The sequence below is a fragment of the Mandrillus leucophaeus genome, unplaced genomic scaffold, assembly GCF_000951045.1.
Source record: "Mandrillus leucophaeus isolate KB7577 unplaced genomic scaffold, Mleu.le_1.0 Scaffold550, whole genome shotgun sequence".
Lineage (NCBI taxonomy): Eukaryota > Metazoa > Chordata > Mammalia > Primates > Cercopithecidae > Mandrillus > Mandrillus leucophaeus.
Genome location: NW_012105920.1, coordinates 675417 through 682644, shown reverse-complemented (window position 1 = coordinate 682644; position 7228 = coordinate 675417). Strand labels below are relative to the sequence as shown.

The 7228-nt window shown below is 46.7% G+C and overlaps 1 protein-coding gene across 1 annotated transcript in view; it reads left to right on the top strand.

The window, feature by feature from the left end:
* Nucleotides 1-121: 121 nt before the first annotated feature.
* The window catches only part of LEFTY2 (left-right determination factor 2), a 21402-nt gene continuing 14295 nt past the window's right edge, over nt 122-7228 (top strand). Inside the window, exon 1 of the mRNA XM_011997961.1 lies at nt 122-147. The gene's annotated coding sequence lies outside the window, so the exon portion shown is untranslated. The remainder of the gene's footprint in view (nt 148-7228) is intronic.

Below are 7228 nucleotides of genomic sequence, written 5' to 3'. Positions count from 1 at the left end.
GTGAGCCACCGTGCCCGGCCATATACATATATTTTTTTGAGACAGAGTCTCACTTTGTCGCCCAGGCTGGAGCATAGCAACACGATCTCAGCTCACTGCAACCTCTGCCTCCTGGATTCAAGGGATTCTCCTGCCTCAGCCTCCCAAGTAGCTGGGATTACAGGCGTGCACCACCATGTCCGGCTAATTTATGTTTGTTTGTTTTTGAGATGGAGTTTCACTCTTGTTGTTCAGGCTGGAGTGCGATGGCATGATCTCGACTCACTGCAACCTCCGCCTCCCAGGTTCAGGTGATGCTCCTGTCTCAGGCTCCTGTAACTGGGATTCCAGGTGCCTGCCACCACGCCCAGCTAATTTTTTTGTATTTTTAGTAGAGACAGGATTTCACCATGTTGGCCAGGCTGGTTTTGAACACTTGACCTCAGGTGATCCGCCCACCTCGGCCTCCCAAAGTTCTGGGATTACAGGTGTGAGCCACTGCATCTGGCCATCCCAGTCTTATTACTTTAGGTGTCCTGCGCACTGATTCATCAATGGTCTTTCAAAGCCAGGTCACGTTAACTGGGGCCAGTGTCCTTTAGGGTGGCAAGAATGCCACTTGCTTTGCAAGCAAGGCTGTGACTCAGCCCTCCTGCAATGAGGCAAGAGTAGAGGCAGGTCTAAAGGGATTATACCCAGGATTATACCTGTGCGTCCCTGTGCCAGGGCCTTCTCCAGGCCCACTGCTCAGCCGGTGGCAGGGCTGCATCTGTTCAGTCAACGTGGAAGGGCCTCCAACCCCAAAAGAAGGAAAATCTGAAATCAACTGCTCAGTGGGAAGCTAATGGAAATCCACATTAGCATGGCCTGGGCCCAGCCACACTTCGTATCCTGTCCACTATCATCCTGTTAACTAAACACCCGGGCTTTGTATCCCCAGCTCTGAGGTGGCTGATGATGGATAGGTGCTCAATAGATGTGGATTGCATGAATGAACTGTGGATGGGATTAGCCTGCTGCCCAGAAGTAGCCCATCTACTAGGATTACGAGATTGTTTATCCATGAGATTAAGGGGCCAAAGGTGCAGCCTAGACTGGTCAGGGGGCGTGGGTTCAAATCCCAGTGGGACACCCTGACCCTGTTGACACAGCAGTCACACTGCAAGGCCTTGGATGAATTAGTTTGTGCGTTTTGGCCTCAGTTTCCCTTCCAAAGTCCTCTATTGTTTTGAGGGTAGAAATAGAACATGTGTGGCAACAAGGAGATCTAGCCCGGGTAGATGTGCAAACGCTGCACACTGAGCCTTAAACGGGGATTAGGGAGCCACAGGGTTCCTCATTCACTCCTATTCTTTTATTTTTTATCTTATTTTGTTTTTAGAGACAAGGTCTCACTATGTTGGCCAGGCTGATCTTGAACTCCTGGGCTCAAGGGATTCTCCCGCCCTGGCCTCCAAAAGCGCTGGGATTACAGATGTAAGCCGCTGTGCCCAGTTTACTCGCATTCTTGGTCCTTCTGAAGAGAGGTGACACCATTTGAAGCTTCAGGGTTGACTTCTTCCCCCTCCTCAAAAATGATTTTCTTACAGGGCACTCTGCTCTGTAGATAGTGCTGCAACCTCTGGGAGGCAGGAATCGAAGCCACAGAGCCGCCTGGGGATCTGCCTGGAAATCTCTCTCACTGCCTGAGGCCGGACTCTAGGAAGTTCTAAATTCTCCTCCCACCTTTGATAAATTAAGAAGAAACCAGAGTAACGTGGCAAAGGTAGAGGAAGGAACGGTCCCATCTCCGCTGCAGTGTCTTCATTGACCATACCTTCTTTCTGAAACCCTTTTCTCTCTCCACTTTGTTTTCTCACTTTCCTGCTATTCTCCCAGGCCCCAGCTGGGGCCCTCTGCTCTCCCTAGGACTGGGCCCAGGTGGGGTGAGTGGTGTACTCACCTTGGATGCAAAATCTAAGAGGGCATCAAAGAATTCAGTAATCAAGATAAACAATATTTTAATTTAACATTTTTAAGTGAAAATTAGCACCAAAAAATCACAATGAGCAAAGTATCAAAAAATATATGTATTTTTTGAGACAGGATCTCACTCTGTTGCCCAGGCTGGAGTACACTGGCACAATCACGGCTCAGTGCAACTTCGACCTCCCCAGGCTCAGGTGATCCTCCCACCTCAGCCTCCCAAGTAGCTAGGACTATAGGCGTGCGCCTCCATGTCTGGCTAATTGTTTTTGTATTTTTTGTAGAGGTGGAGTTTCACCATATTGCCAAGGCTGGTCTTGAACTCCTGGGCTCAAGCAATCCCCACCTCAGCCTCCCAAAGTGCTGAGATTACAGGTGTGAGCCACTGCGGCTGGCCCAAACTTTTTTTTTTTTTTTTTTTTTTTTTCTGAGACAGAGTCTCGCTCTGTCTCCCAGGCTGGAATGCAGCGGCGCGATCTCGGCTCACTGCAACCTCCACCTCTTAGGTTCAAGCAATCCTCCTGCCTCAGCCCCCTAGTAGATGGGATTACAGGTACACACCACCATGCCAGGCTAATTTTTGTATTTTTAGTAGAGACGGGGTTTTGCCATGTTGGCCAGGCTCGTCTCAAACTCCTGACCTCAGGTGATCCACCTGCCTCGGCCTCCCAAAGTGCTGGGAATACAGGTATGAGCCACCGCGCCTGGCCCCAGACTTTTAAATAAAGTCAGAATCAGTCTCTCTCTTTCTGTGACATTTGTTTTTGTGACATCAAGTGTTACTTCTATTTGGACAATTCACAGATTTCTCTTTTAAGCCCTGACTTCCTCTCTTGAGTAAAAGTTGTGGGTCTGCAGCTGCCTTCTGAAGGTCCATTCAGGGAGGATCTCATGCCTTCTGCCAAGAGCCAAAGGAGCTGAAGCCTTCAGCCAACAGCCATGTGAGTGAATCCTGCAGGTGGATCCTCGGGCCCCAGGTAAGCCTTCAGCTGACTGCAGCCCTGGCCGACATCTTCATGGCAACCTCATGGGAAACCCCGAGCCAGAACCATGCAGCTAAACTGTTTCTGGATTCTTCATCTATAGGAATGGTGAGACAATAAATGCCTGGTGTTTAAGCCACCAAGTTGAGAGAATTTGTTACACAACAATCTGTCTCTGGAGAGGTTCTGGCGGACGTCTCCAAAGGGCTTCACAAGTGTCCTTCTCCTATATCATCTGATGATGGCCTCTTCCCCCGATGGCTCCAGGTACCACCTATATGCTGTGCTGATGTTACCCAGGGCCATGGTTCCTCCGACCCAAACATCTTCCCAGAGTTTCCAGCCATAACTTCTCCCAGATTTCCCACAGGCACCCCATCACTCAGACAGAACCTGATGTCTTCTCCCTTGAAATCTGGACCCCCTCCTGTTACAGGTTGGGAGTCTCCTCTGCCACATCTACTTGGTCCTTGGTCACCACAGACTCACGTCCTGGATTGCTAGTGGCTTTATCTCATTTGCTACTGCCATGATTCAGGTCCCACAATTTTTCTTCTGTGTGACCACAGAGGCCACACCTCCTGGCCTCCTTTCCTCCATTCCCCACAAGGCTGCTGAGCGAGCTTTTCAAACCATGACTGTCCCAGAAATCCCACTGTCTTCAGAATAAAGTGGAAACTGCTGATATGGTCCCCTACCCCTGTACCTCTAATGACCACTAGGTTCAACCAAGACCTCCTTGGCTTGCTACACAGATACATATAAACCAAGCTATGATGGGTCTGTGGGGCTGGGCTCAACCAGACGGGAGGCTCCTCATGCTGGGACAACGCAAACAATTGGACCCCTGCTACCCTCCCCACGAGTGTCAGACCAGCCTCGGGCCTTTGCTCCGTGGTCCTCAACTGAGGAGAGGATGTGAGCAACCTGTTTAAGGTGACCGTATATATGTTATCTATTTCATGCCAATTTTTAGAAAAGGTGGCTCAGTGGCCAGGTGCAGTGGCTTACGCCTGTAATCCCAGCACTTTGGGAGGCCAAGGCGGATGGATCACGAGGTCAGGAGTTTGAGACCAGCCTGACCACTAAAAATACAAAAATTAGCTGGGCACAGTGGCACGTGCCTGTAATCCCAGCTACTCAGGAGGCTGAGGCTGGAGAATCACTTGAACCTGGGAGGCAGAGGTTGCAGTGAGCTGAGATTGGGCCACTGCACTCTAGCTTGGCAACAGAGTGAGATTCCATCTCAAAAAAAAAGAAAAAGAAAAAAGAAAAGGTGGCTTGGTTCACTCCAGTGAGAGCTGACATCCTCACGGCCTCCAGACGGTCCCCAGACTGCCTTACAGAGGTCATCCCTTCCATCTAGCTGGAGCCTTCCTTTTTCACGGACTCTACCAGTGTTTTGGTAAAGTTTGGGCTTCTGCATACAGTCTCCCAATCTGCATCCCTCAGAGGGTTCTCCAGGCTCTGGGTACAGGTGGGTGCTCCTTTGTTTAGGGGAGGCTTCCTCAAGACAGAGGGAAGGGGCCACCTAGCCCTGAGGTCACTACCCCCAGGATTGAGAAGGGATCTGGGTGATATCCAAGGTGGCCTCTTGTGCTTACAGCCCCCATGGACCTCCCAGTAGATAAGGCCTCAATGCATATGCTCCTGTCCATTGCAGTCAGCACGGGTGGCTAAAATTCACAATGGGAGAGCCGCCCAATGGGAGTCTTTGTCCAAGAACAAGTGTTCATCATGACAGCTCTCAGCTCTACTTTCTCTACAGTAATAGATGATGGCTTAGGTTGGTCCCCTTTGAAGAACTGACTGTAGAGCAAACAAATATTTGGGGGGAACATAAAATACTTTAAAATTATAATTCATATTCTCAGAATGATTCCATAATAAGAAAGAAGCTTTGGACATTTTAATATTATTTGTGAAAGTAAACACCCAAATGTCACAGCCAAGAGGAGACAAGACAACTACATGTAATGTAGTGTGATGAGTGGGATCCTGGAACAAAAAGTGGACATTAGGTAAAAACTAAGACAATAGGGTAAAGTGTGGATTTTGTGTCAATATTGCTTCAATGATTATAACAAAGGCACCATACTAATGTAAATGTTAATAATAGAGTAAACTTATGTGGGATATATAGGAACTATCTGTACCATCTTTGCAATTTTTCTATCAATATGAAATTATTCTAAAATAAAAACTTTGTTTAAAAAACAGCAACAGAAGGGGTAAACTATAAAGATATGATATTTCAGAATGTGAGACCAAGGGCAGAGAAAAACAAAGGAAAGGTGAAATGTAGAGATTCTATCAGTTCTAGATCTAGAGAACAGAGATCACAGAGAGGAGATGAAGAGGGTTGGTAGGATGAGACAGTATTAAAAGAAGACAGAAAAGGCAGAGATTTCTCACAGTTAAAGAACTTCAGGCCGGGTGCGGTGGCTCATGCCTTCAATCCCAGCACTTTGGGAGGCCGAGGCGGGCGAATCACAAGGTCAGGAGTTCGAGAGCAGCCGGGCCAACGTGGCGAAACCCCGTCTCTACCAAAATATAAAAATTAGCTGGGCGTGGTGGCAGGCGCCTCTAATCCCAGCTACTTGGGAGGCTGAGGCAGGAGAATTGCTTGAACCCAGAAGGCAGAGGTTGCAGTGAGCTGAGCTCACGCCACTGCACTCCAGTCTGGGTGACAGAGTGAGAATCTATCTCAAAAAAAAGGAACTACAGAGGAAAAGGGCTCATAGATCTTGTAGTAAGAGAGGCATCCTTAAATAATATGCAAAAAGAAAAAGATTAAAACATTTGACTTCAACAAAGTATTTTACTATCAATTTGAAAAGAAACCATAAAAAGGGGAACATCTCAGTCATGATCCGGAAGTACATATTCATCATGCATATAATCAAGAAAGAATCTGTATCCAGAGTATATGAAGAGTTGCTGCTAAGGAAAAGACAACCCACACAATAGAAATACAGGCAGAGGAAATATAAATGGCACATAAACATTGGAAAAGCTATTCAATTTCACTGATTATCAGGGGAATGCAAAATAAGTAAATACACAGGGCACAGTGATGCCTGCCCTGTGTACCCGCTACTCAGAAGGCTAAGACAGGAGGATCATTTGAGTACAGGAGTTCAAGGCTACAGTGAACTATGATCAAGCCTGTGAATAGCCCCTGCACTTCAGCCTGGACAACATAGCAAGACCCCAACTCTAAAGCTACATAAAAAAAATTTAAAAATAAAGACAATGTCATGCGATTTCCCCCCACCCTTACCCTACACTAGATTAGCAAGTCTGTAGAGCTTAATTATGATAGGGTGAGGGTCAGGCAAGGTAGCTCAAGTCTGTAATCCCAGCACTCTGGGATGCCCAGGCGGGAGAGATTACTTGAGCTCAGGAGTTCAAGACCAGTCTGGGCAACATAGCAAGACTGTACTAAAAATAAAAACAATTAGCTGGGCATGGTGGTGCACACCTATAGTCCCAGTTACTCAGGAGGCTGTGGTGGGAGGGTCACTTGAGCCCAGGATGTTAAGGCTGCAGTGAGCCATGTTCATGCTATGGCACTCCAGCCTGGTGACAGAGTAAGATCCTGAAAAAAAAAAAAAAAAAAAAAAATAGGGTAAGGACATGCGGAGATAGGCTCTCTCATACAAATGAATGGGTCTATATATTGGTGGAAACTTCTTGGAGGGCAATTTGTCAGAATCTGATAACGCTGTAAAATATGTACATCCTTCTCCCTAGTTCTCATTATCTAACTTAGAGAAATACCCACCCACAGGTGCACAAAGAGGAATGCTTGAGAATTTTCATTGCAGCATTGTTTGTAATATGGAAAAAATCTAAAAGTTCATCGAGGAAGTCTTCTAATTTTTAAAGCAATTTAAGCAGAGTCTCACTGTGTTTCCCAGGCTGGTCTTGAACTCCTGGGCTCAAGCCAAAGGAATGCTTCTACACTTTGACATACTATTCAGCAGTGAAAAGAATGTAATAGAACTTGGTGGGCCATCATGGAAATATCTCTAAGACATCTGTTAAGTGAGAAAAGCAAGTTGCATGGAGTTATGTGCAGTTTGATCCCAATTCTGTGAAAGAGGAAAGAATGCAAAATATATATTTTATATGTATACGTAAGTATAAATTAATAGAAAAAATGTCTCAAAGGATACATACCAGAATGATGGCAATGATTAATTACCCTGCAAGAGTTTTCAGAGGCTAGGCATGATGGCTCACACCTATAATCTTAGCACTTTGGGAGGCAGAGACAGGAGGATCACTTGAGCCCA